At 36.1% G+C, this 12,808-nt stretch overlaps 1 protein-coding gene and 1 pseudogene across 1 annotated transcript in view; both read left to right on the top strand.

Moving 5' to 3' along the window:
* Nucleotides 1–12,808, top strand: part of CFAP299 (cilia and flagella associated protein 299) — a 552,389-nt gene that overhangs the window by 63,447 nt on the left and 476,134 nt on the right. The gene's annotated exons all lie outside the window — the stretch shown is intronic.
* Nucleotides 9,961–10,499, top strand: LOC138999094 (prostaglandin E synthase 3-like; annotated as a pseudogene).

The raw sequence follows: 12,808 nt of genomic DNA, 5'->3' as shown, positions 1-12,808 counted from the left end.
AAGAATTGACAGGACAAAGAAAAAGTTAGTGCTCATTAGAAAGGAATATAAGGTTTGGGTATTCCTTAGTGAGGAATCCAAAGTTTGGTCTCCGTAGTAAATTAATAAAGAGACAAGGTTTGTTTATATAGGCTCTTGGGCCATGGATCTCTTAGCTCTAGTGAGGAGGTTGACTCCGGGCACCAATCAGAGGGGAGATTTATTTCCTGCATTCAAAGAGACAAGGGGGAGGGGTTAATGTACTCTTCTTACACTGGCTGTCAAGTAACTTTAATTCAGGTAATGATATGCCATTGTGGGATATTTTGGTGTGGCCTGCTCTGGGCCCTGACAATATAAAATAGAATATTATTGAGCCACAAAAAAGAAGAAAATCCTGCCATTTGTGACAACATGGATGGACATTGAGGGCATTATGCTAAGTGAAATAATTCAGATAAAGACAAATACTGTGTGATTTCACTTATGTGTGGAATCTAAATAAAAAAGAAGAAAGAAAAGAAAAATTATTTAAAAAAAATAGATCACATTCGTGGTTACCAGAGGTGGGAGGGAGGGAAATTGGAGGAAGGTGATCAAAAGTACAAACTTCCAGTTATAAGATAAATAAGTACTGGGATGTAATGTACAACATGATGACTAGTTAGCACTGCTGTGTGGTGTGTATTTGAAAGTTATTAAGAGAATAAATCCTAAGACTTCTCGTCATAAGGAAAAACATTTTTCCCCTTTTTTGTATCTATATAAGATAATAGATATTAACAGATATTAGCTAAACTTATTATTGTAATCATTTCCCAATATGTGCAAGTCAGTCTATTATACTGTATACCTTAAACTCTTACAGCACTGTTATGTCAATTATAGCTCAGTAAAATGGGGGAGGGGGGAGCACGGGTAAGACAGAAAGCAGTGGAAAAGTAAAGAGCACAGTGTCAGGCAAGAAGAAATTTTCCACAAATATTTGCTGAACAAATGAGTGAAAGGAAAAAAGGAAACCTGAAAAGGAACCCTGGTTTGTCTTAAGCCATGTTGGAAGAGAGGGACGTTCCTTGCTCCAGTGGGCTCTTCTCTCTCTGCCCATGGCTCTTCCCCTTATCTGCCCACTTATGGTGGTGTGTGGAAGATGGGGTTGAAGTTTTAACATGTAAGATCACATTCTAGGAATGCAGTGATGATAGCCTGAGGAGTTGAAGAAGAGGAATTATTGGAAGATGTTTGTTCTACGTTATAAAATCCCAAAGATAGATTTCACATGACCAGAAAGGGAATTATCATTCACATTTTCCTGCAGGCTCTGGGTAAAAGTTGCTTTTGTGTTTATCACCAATATAGTACAATGTCATCTTCTGAGAGTCATTGTGAACTAGCATTCATGGGTGGCACCAGGGATGAGGCAGCTTCCTAAGGAATGATGGATTCAGCATGAAAGAATTTGTTTTAGCCTGGCTGGCATGGCTCAGTGGTTATGTATTGACCTATGAACCAGGAGGTCACAGTTCAATTCCCCAACAGGGCACATGCCCAGGTTGTGGGCTTGATCCCCAGTAGGGGGTTGCAGGAGTGTGGGCATGCAGAAGACATCTGATCAATGATTCTCTCTCATCATTGATGTTTCTATCTCTCCCTCCCTTCTTCTCTGGAATCAATAAAAATATACTTAAAAATATGGTTTTGAGAAATTTCAAAGTGAACTCAATTCTATAATCAAATTCTTATAGAATATTAAGTCAAATAAGGCAGGTAAAAAATGCAGTAAGTAAGTTAAATTAAGTAGGTGAAAAACATTAATGATAAGATAGTATTATATAGTAAAAAGAAATTTAATTTTGAATTGTTTTTCTTTTCCTTTTTAAAATATATTTTTATTGATTTCATAGAGGAAAGAAGAGGGAGAGCGAGATAGAAACATCAATGATGAGGGATGCCTCTTGCACATCCCCCACTGGGGATTGAGCTTGCAACCCGGGCATGTGCCCTTGACTGGAATTGAACCCAGGACCCTTTTGTCAGCACACTACACTATCCATTGAGCCAAACCAGCTAGGGCTGAATTTGAATTGTTTTTAAGAAATTAAATGTTGTAATAAATTGTCGTGTGAGAATAATATAATATGTGCACAGGTGTTCTAAGTCTTTATTTGTTAGAGATAAGTATGAAATGATATGACGTGAGATTTCCTTTAACATAGGAGGGGAGGGGAAGAATGAGATGACAGATAAAATGATTGACAGAAGACATTGATAATTGTGGAAGCCGGGTGATGGTTGCTTGGGGGACTTAATATATTATTCTCACTCTTTGGGTGTTTAAAATTTTAAATTAAAAAAAAATATTCAAACAAGTAAGTTGGCATAGGATAGTCTCAGGCATAAGGAAGACACTACAAGCTTTTACTGCATCAGTGTACCTCTCTACTTCTCTTTGAATTGTCATAGTTTTGGGGATTATTCTGGGTAGCGGGTGTTTAGTGCGCCTTGTAATAGTAATTGGATTATAGGCTGTACTTAGCATTTTTATTTTCTATGTCATTTTCTTTTTACATCTTGCAAAGCCTATCCCATAATTTCTCATAATTTTTTTTTACATTGTATACCGTATGGTAGGCTCTCAATAAATATTTGTTGAATGAATAATAGGTACTTAATACATACCTGTTGAATTGAAAATGATAGCTATATAACAAATGACACAGAGCAAATTCTTAACTCTTGCTCCTGGTAACTATTTCTCCATTAGGGAGTGATACAAATATTTCCCCCTTATAATCCAATACATTTATTACCACACATAATGTTTTGAGAACACACGCATCTCTGGGGATACCTTTGGTATATACAAGGATTTTTCTTCTTCCTTTCTTTGGGGAAGGACTGATTTAGGCTTCTGCGAAGACAACGTTTAGTGTTATTTCTTGTTCCATTATCTCTTCCTAGGTCTTTTCATTTAGAATCTTTGTAAACACAGGTGTATAAACAGAATTGTTTTCAATGAAAGGGAACTTTGCCCTTAGCAAGCCTCTGAACAGTTGTGTTCTGCACCTGCAGTAATAAAATTTGAAAGAGATAATGTATTGAATTTTAATCACATGTTGCCTTGTTCCATATTCACTGTTTAAAAACATTTCCTTTATTGTGGAGTTGTTTGTAAAAAATACGGTGTTGAATGGCCTGAATAGTGATTTTACACTGGGGGATGATTATAGTCTTGTGTAAAAATGGCAGACTCTTAAGTTAAAGTGAAAATGTCTGGTAATCAAGCTGGAAGAAAGTTGATCTCAGTAGAAATGCTGTGTGTGTGTGTGTGTGTCTAAATGTATAGATGAAGTTGTATTTTTGTGCAAATATAGAGAAGAGAAAAGGATCATTTAGTCAATAACTATATATATTAAAATTTTTATAGCATCAGTATATTTAACAAAATTGACCAGTGAAGGGGAACGGAATTTGCTACCCCAAATACACTTCTTTGGTATTAGGAGTATCCTGAGCTGATTATTTTTTAAGAAGCAGCAGATGCCAGAAAAGCTCTGAACACTTAGTGGAAGCTACCCTTTTGTAAGGGATATTTACATTTATAAGGGAAATCTCTTATTTGTTAAGGGTGTCTCCCTCTCCAAGACAGGAAGAGGAGGAGGGTTAAATCTCTAGAAACTCTCATCAATGTAGAGACAATGACCTAAATCTGAATAACATTCTTATCCTTGTTTACCTTGCTTTGCCTGATAACCTCCCATAACTGACTCCCCTCCCCCCACAACATCTTATTTTATCTGTAGCTGGAGATGGTATTTAAGGTGGTGGCTTGGATCATTCTAGGGAGTTACTCAATTTTCCTTGCTCTAACTCTTATATATAGGGGGTATACAGAATATTGAACTTTTGTTTATTTTTCTTCTATTAATATGTTTTTTATTTCATGGGGAGGTCTCGGCCAAGAATCTAGGAGGATAGAGGAAAAATTCTTCTTCTTCACCAACAGCATCAAGGACAGTTAACAGAGTTCCTAGAGCTTTAGTATTTTTTTATTTGATTTTTTATAAACAGTCTGACATTTAACATGTTAACTGTTTCCACATTTATTTACCTAAATATATTCAATAATTATTTAATAGAGATTACTTCAGTTATTTTTAAAGCAAATTATGAAAGAAAAAAGTGTTATTCTTATTAGCCGTTATTTTTATTTATTTTTTAATTTTTAAAAATGTTTTTATTGATTTCAGAGAGGAGAAGGGAGAGGCAGAGAGGGATAGAAACATCAATGATGAGAGAAAATTATTGATTGGCTGCCTCCTGTACTCCCGCTACTGGGGATTGAGCCTGCAACCCTGACTGGGAATTGAACCATGTCCTCCTGGTTCATGGGTTGATGCTCAACCACTGAGCCACACTGGCTGGGCTCCTGTGTGTGTGTTTATTTTTAATATGACCATTATATTATGTTTTGCTATGTTTTCTGGAAGACTGTGGATATGGAGTTCACTAACAATTTTCTAAAAGGTGGAAAATATACGAAGGTTAAAGACTATCTGCTATTCTTCATCTTCATAAAAAAAGTGAATCTAAAAGCCAGAATATATGAATTTAGGCTACATAGTATATTAGAATTTAGGTTACATTTATGTTATAATTTTTAGAGATTCAGCATAGCATAGTGTGGGATTTTCCCAAACTTGCCTATTCATAGAACCTTCTTGGAGGTTCCCTTGCTTAGTAGATTTTTGGGTCCCCCAGGCCTGCCGAATCGGAATCTCCAGGGGAAGGGGCCTGGAGTGTTTATTAAACATAGAATCAGTGGGTCCAAAATGGTTAAGAGCAGGCATTTGGGCCTAGAGTATCGGAGTTAGCATCTTGATTTCACTTTATAACAGGATATCAATGGGGAAGGTATTAATAGCTCTAAGCCTCCGTTTCATCATATATAGAACGAGGGCAATGGTAATAGCTACTAAGAGGGTGGCTATATGGATAAAATGAGATGGTAAACTATGTTAACTAGCTTAAGTGATGTTAGACATAATTTTTCATTGATGAAATAGGAGCTTTCAAGACAGGTGGGTTGGGTAGAAACTGTCCAAGCACCACTACTTTGTGTGGCTGGGGTAAGAAAAGTGGGGGCATCCAGCAGCTTAATTTCTTTAGATTGTCACAGATCTGTAGACTTTCTTCAGTCCTTTATTTTACTGCATAAAGGAGGGGGATGCTGAGGTCAGCTAATCCTGCCCCCAGAATGCTGTTTGTCTCTGAATCCATCTTTAATATGAGGCTCTTGCTGGAGAGCCCAAGGGCTAGTTTACAGAACTATAAATGTTTATACATCTGGCAGAAACATTATGAAACTAACTTTATTTTTACATACTCCGGTAGTGAGTTGCAGGCAAGGATGCTTTTACCACTCATTGGCCTTTAATCATTAGAAGCAATGACACAAGAAATACTGAGGAAAAAAAATGTGACCAATTTTGAGGGACCACTATTAAGAGATAAACTGAGGCATATTAAAAATTTCAACAGTTTATTTGAACAAAAAAACTTATTTGAATTGGGCAGTGCCAAACCAGAAGTGGTTAGCATTTTTACGTTAGCCTATTTGAAGTATGGTGGACAAAGAAGGATCCATGTGAAAACCTGTTCTGCTATAGTCTCCTCTGTCCCATTGTCAATTATGTGTCTACCTGTGACTTGCCTACTTCCCCTTTGAAAACCCAGATCTCCATTCCTTCCTTGTCCTTTGTCCAAAATGGCATATAAATCTCAACTTCCAATGTGTTTGGGGGTCTCATATCTTGTGGCACCCATGGCATATACATTCATAATAAACTTTATGTAGTTTCTCCTGTTAATCTATCTCTGTTAATTTGATTATTAGCCCAGCCAGAAGAACTTACAAGGTGGGAGGAAAAATTATTCTTTTAGCCCCTCCAACAGCGTATAATTAGTCAATGGTATTTAATTCACTTTGCCATTCATTGTCTTTTAGTTGGTATATTTAGGTCATATATATATTTACTGCTCCAGTCAATGAAAGGGAAACTTTATTGAAGCCCCAGGACCATGTGGTCCATGCACGGGGCCTCCCTGTGGGCCAAGGAGGTGGTAGAGGGGCCTTATTTGACCTATAAAGTGATGTGGGCAGGATTTAGGTCCTGGGGTGTGTAATTTTAATAATTTAAGTGATCTGCATGGGAATGGGTGTAGAATCAGAAACCTTGACCTTAGTAGCATCATGTCTTAACCATCTGAATTAATTAGTATAAGAAAATAATGTGCAAATGTAGTAATATATGAAGACAATGTTTCCTTGGGAGAGAAATGAACTAATTATGGTAAAAATATTTTAGCAGAAACAACACTGCATTCTTTTAAAATGAAATCATGAATCGAGGTAAACTAATATTTCCAAAATTATTGACACTCTATACACAATGTGTGTATTTTTCTTGGCCTTAAACACTTTTTTCCACTAAATCAAATTCATTGCATTTGGCAAGTTTTTCAGAAAGAGCATGAGGTTATTTGTGGGCTGAGTATTTGACAAGTTCACACAATGTACAGTTCAGAGTTCAAAGTTGAAATCACAGTACTGTTTTTCTTGACAAGAATTCTCTCTGGCAAAGAGCCTAGGAAAATTCTGGTAGGTTTCCATGCATCCCACCCAATTTTCAACTAATATTATAAAATCAGTCATCAGCTGGGACTAACTAATTGCTCTAGAGTTATTTATCTGAACAAGATGACTCTTTATTAGCCTTGCTGAAACAATAGGGCATATTTAATTGAAAGACTCACAGACTCTTTTGCCTAAAATTTGGTGAGAAAGTAGAAATGTATCTTTGAGAATATAAAAACCTTAGACAACTATATTAATGGTAAGATATTGTAATGGAAACACTATATATATATATATATATATATATATATATATATATATATGTATAAAATCTAAGTAGGAACTTTCTAGAAATGTTTCTGCTTTAATTTATTTAATGATATGTTATGGTTGTATTCTAACCAGGCCATCATCATTCTTCACTTGTTAATTTATTTTGGTGACTATGGTGCTGAAATTTTATGTAATTTTCAATTATAAACTCTTCTTTATGAAAATCTTATACCACATTCATATAGTACAAACTTACACTGAGTGGCCAGATTATTATGACCACCCAACGTTTGTAGGCAAATTAGCTATAATTTTGCACTGAAGTTGCTAGAGGAACAGACCATTATAAATAGGGAAACAGGTTGTTTACCATGACAGTAGAAGTGGTTTTTTTCTGAAGATATGGGTAAACAACGCGATTTAACAGCCTTTGAACGTGGAATATATATATATATATATATATATATATATATATATATATATATACACACACACACACACACACACACACACACACACTGAATGGCCAGATTATCATGACCACCTGACGTTTGTAGGCAGATTAGCTGTACACTACATCGTATGGGATACGGAAGCCACGTTTGCTGTCTGCAGTACCAAGATAAAACGTCTCCAATTCGATTAGACAGTTGATCATTGGAAAAGAGTCATGTGGTCCAATGAATCACAATTCCAGTTGCATCATGCAGATGGTAGAGTGAGAATTTGACGGAAACAACATGAAAGCATGCACCCCACATGCATGAGTACAACCCTTCAAGCTGGTGGGGACAGTGTTATGGTTTGGGGCATGTTTTCTTGGCATGATTTGGGCCCTTTAATTTGTGCGGAACAACAGCTGAATAGCACAACATACCTAAGTATCATTGCTGATCAAGTTCATCCTATCATGTTGATGGCATATCCCAATGGAGATGGCTTCTTCCAACAAGACAATGCGCCATGCCATGGTGCTCGTATTGTGCAGGAGTGTTGTCAAGAACATGAGGGAGACTTTACCTTGCTTAAATGGCCCCCACAATCACCAGATCTCAATCCAGTTGAGCATTTGTGGGACCAAGTTAAAAGAGCCATCAGGCAGCTGGTTCCACAACCATCAAATCTCACAGAACTGGACAGTGCTATTCATCAGGCATGGTGTCAGATTCCTCGCATCACCTTTCAACATCTCGTGGAGTCAATGTCAAGAAGAACCACCGCAGTATTGAAGGCAAAAGGTGTCCCAACGAAGTGCTGATGGGGTGGTCATAATAATCTGGCCACTCACATTCAAATATATCCCACATTCAAAGGCTGTTAAATCACGTTGTTTACCCCTATCTTCAGAAAAAAAATCACTTCTACTGTCGTGGTAAACAACCTGCTTCCCTATTTATAATGGTCTGGACTTCTAGCAACTTCAGCGTGAAATTATAGCTAATTTGCCTACAAACGTCAGGTGGTCATAATAATCTGGCCACTCGATGTATATTGAGCATAAAATTTGATTTTTAAGTGTAGGACCAAGTATGAAATGTTGCATAACTAATGTGATTCCAGTGGACTTCATCAATGTTTTTTAATATAATTAAATATTATTTTTGAAAGAAGTTGATTTGGGATTAAGAGCTGTAATTTGTAATGTGTCATTGAAAAACATTATGTAAAATGGTCATATTTGTAAATCAATAAAGAAAGGAATGTCTGAATCTCACTTATAAATAGATATAGAAAAATCTAAAAGCAAATAAAGATGGAAACTATTTTATGATGATAAAATATTGGGAATCAGCACTTAGTTTTCTTTCATTTATTTCATTTATGTTATTTCTAAAGGAATGTATATTTTTTGGCATGAAGTTTCCAGTATTCATACAATGTTTGACCTATTTTTTATGTACTTTTGTTCATGTTAATGGGAATCTGGAGTTGGACGGAGGGGAGTAAGATAACTAACTTCACATCTTTCCCAGATTATTTTCAGCAACATGTATTTTTTTGACATGTAAACACATAGTTTATTTTTTTCTTTCATCTTTTTGTTTTCTTTCTTTATTGATTAATGTATTACGTATGTGTCCTTATCCCCCCATTGCCTCCCCCTCCTGCTCATGCCCTCACCCCCCTGGTGTCTGTGTCCATTGGTAATGCTTATATGCATGCATACAAGTCCTTTGGTTGATCTCTCCCCCTATTTCTCAGCTTTGTTGCTTATTTTGTCTGCCCAGTAGAGCACTAAATGACTGCTTTCAAAGAACAAAAAATTTACTCTCATCAAAGAGGCTTCAAAAAAATGGTATGGCATAGCAGATAATGAGCAATTGTTTTCCTGTGCCTATTGTACTTAATTAATTTTGTTCCAAATCTGTTAATTCCCAAATATCCAAAACTATAGAGGGAAAAGGGATATGAAAAGCTTTATAAAGATGTGTAATTTCTCCTAAGGTGTTATTTTGTGGAAACAATATGGATGTGTCATGTACCTGAGTGATTAAACCACGCATTTTTCTACAGCCATGTATTCCTAAAAAGGGTCTGTGGTAAAAGCTAAATTCTGCTTCTCAGATGGAAGGCTAGAAGACAGAAACATTTGTGGGGAAATGAGAATACTTTACCTTAAAAAAGTACTGCTTCAAGTTTGCTTTCCTCAAAACTATAAACAGATTATTTTATTCTTCATACAAATGCACAAGTGGCTTCAATGCTTGCAAACAAATACTAGTTCACTTATTTCTTATTGATTAAATCACTTGAGAAAACATTTTAACTTTAAATAATTACTTGTCACAATTTTGTGCTAAATGTTTCATTACTTTTCATTAAAAGTTTAAGTATAGATTATTTATTTGCTATAATGTAAAAGTTACATAAAAATACAAGTTCACCAGCCCTGGCTCCCACGCACACCTCGCTCCCACACTCACACTCGTAGTTCATTCTCTGTCCTCGATACCTTTTCCTACATTTCCTCTTCCCCCTGACATGAGCGGCGCTCTCTCTGGGCCCCAGTGCTGCAGCCATTGCCTGAGCGAAGTGAGAAGGGGCCCCACTAGGAGGAAAACACTGGAGTCACCATGGGAGTGGAGTCACTGCCCACCACACATTCACTGGAAACCAAGGCCCTGTTCACCGTGCAGCCTGCTTTTGCAAAGTGGTACAATCACTCGGAGGAACTGTGTGTCTTCATTGAATTTTGTGTTGAAGACAGTAAAAATGTTAATGTAAATTTGGGAAAATCCAAACTATATTCAATTGTCTTGGAGAAAGTGATAATTTTAATGAAATTAATGTTTTTCATGGTATTGATCCAAGTGATTCCAAGCATAAAATAACTGGGAGATCAAGTTTATGTTGTTTAGGAAAAGGAGAAGCTGCCCAATCATGGCCAAGTTTAACAAAAGAAAGGCAAAGCTTAATTGGCTTAGTGTGGTCTTGAATAATTAGAAAGACTAGGAAGATGATTCAGATGAAGACATGTCTAATTTTTATTGTTTCTCTGAGATGATGGACAACATGTGTGGTAATAAAGATGTAGATTTACCAGAAGTAGATGGAGCAGGTGATGATTCACAAGATAGGGATGATGAAAAAAAAAATGCCAGATCTGGAGTAAGGAATGTTGTCCTCACCGGATCTTGGAAAAGAAAAATAACTCCCCTGCAAGATTTCCTAATTGAGAAAATTCCTGAGTTGATAGCTCTAAAGCAGCGGTTCTCAACCTGTGGGTTGCGACCCCTTTGGCGGTCAAACGACCCTTTCACAGGGGTCGCCCAAGACCATCCTGCATATCAGATATTTAATTACGATTCATAACAGTAGCAACATTACAGTTATGAAGTAGCAACAAAAATAATTTTATGGTTGGGTCACAACATGAGGAACTGTATGTAAAGGGCCAGAAGGTTGAGAACCACTGCAGAGGCAGATGCTGCATTTGCCTCCTTTAACCTATTTGTCAACCTTTTTGTTTTCTTAAAGAAATCATTAAAGGTTGATATTTACCACTGTATGGCACAGTTTTAAGTCAGCTAAGGCAATAATCTTATGCATGAACATTTCTCCGACTTCCATGACACTGCCAAGGTCTTAGGCATTTGTGATATATAAAAACATTTCACCTAAGTCTCATTTCTTCATAAAGACTCTATCTTCATAGATACTGACATGATAGGAAGCTCTTGGACTACAGAAAGATAACTAAGTTTTACATTTTAGAACATGGACTCAAACTGGCTGAAACCAATTGGTTGATAACATAAACTAGTAGCATGTTGTTCTGGTATATTCTTCAGGATTGTTTCACTAAAGTTTTATTTTTCAAAAAATTTACTTCACGTCATTGTACATAAATGACCACTTGTCAGTGTTCCAAATGCGTCTTAGCTAAAACTAGTAAATGCTCTAGGATGGCTTTTAAAGCCTGTACATTTGGTATTGTTTGACCCTTAAACTTTTATTTCTCTTAGCATGGAGAACAAAGAAAGGCTGTACATTGTTGCTTGAGAATCTGTATGTTTAGGCCAAATTTGTATTGGCACTGTCAGTATGGCAAATGAGTGAAAAAATGTTAATACACTATTGGATTTTGTATTTCTTCTTCTTCTTCTTCTTCTTCTTCTTCTTCTTCTTCTTCTTCTTCTTCCTTCTTCCTTCTTCCTTCTTCCTTCTTCCTTCTTCCTTCTTCCTTCTTCCTTCTTCCTTCTTCCTTCTTCCTCCTTCCTCCTTCCTCCTTCCTCCCTTCTTCCTTCTTCCTTCTTCCTTCTTCTTCTTTTGATTCAGCTTGTACCAGGGTTGAAAACCTCAGTTTATGTTCATGACCATGGGGATTTTTTTAAATGCCTACATTCTTTCTAATAAACTATTGGAATACTTTAAAAAAGTACCAATTAATTCATTTGCCCTTCGAGTAACTGTCACTCTTCAGAGCAAGTTAAAAAGAGGATATCTAAGTGTTGTATTTTATTTGAAATTTTAAAGTTATTTTAAGAACATTTTTCAAATTTAGAAAAGCATTATTTTCTAGACAATCATTGAACATTTTAAAAAATGTCTTGATTATTATATTTATACATTATCATTATTATATTAATTATTTGAAATTATTATTTTATACTTTTATTAGATGTATTTAACACTTTCACCAGTATCATCAAGTAAAATGCTGCCAAATTCTTCTATTATGGGAACATATGTCATACTTTTTTAAAAACATCTCTTTGGTGTCTAACACAGTTATTATGGCCTCAGCAAGTTCTCAATAAGTATTTGTTAATTGGTCAGTTTATTTTTTCATTCAACAACTATCTCTCAAATGCCTATTATGTAAAAAGTAAACTGTAAATTTATGTCTATTTATATCAAAATTTATATTTTGGATGTTATACCTTATAGAAATTTTCTGTAAATATTATTAGACCAGCAGCTGTTCTTAAAATAATGTCTAGTCAACTTCATTTTTATTGTTAGAAATATTGGTTCACAAGACCCCCGATATCTTAGATCCAAATAAATGTTGCCACTTGTTTTGAGTTTGTAGTGAGGACTATTTTTTGTTCCCTGATCACCATGCTCTTCCTGTTCTCCTATAATGAAAGGACTCTTGTTTTGTAGCAGGACATGTGGCTACAATGTAAAGACTACATTTCCCATGTTCCCACATAGGAAAGGTGATGTGTGCAGCTTCCAGACCTTTCTGAAAGAGAGGAAGGGATGCCCCTCTGCCACCTTTCCCCATCCTGCTGCTTTGAAAAGTGTGGTGATAAGTTATGTTGCACCATGTGGATAAGAGCAATATCTGACAGACGACAGGGCTATATGATAGAAAGGGCCTGGGTGCCCTGGACCTCCAGGCTTTAATGTGAAAGGACTAAACCTCTGATTCCTTTATGTATTACATTTGGGTCTCTGTTACACATTCCAAAC

This window comes from Myotis yumanensis, unplaced genomic scaffold, assembly GCF_028538775.1.
Source record: "Myotis yumanensis isolate MYYU_CA2020_CCGP unplaced genomic scaffold, mMyoYum1.0.hap1 SCAF_1, whole genome shotgun sequence".
Lineage (NCBI taxonomy): Eukaryota > Metazoa > Chordata > Mammalia > Chiroptera > Vespertilionidae > Myotis > Myotis yumanensis.
Note: the sequence above shows the minus strand (reverse complement) of the source record. Positions and strands in the feature narration are given on the sequence as shown.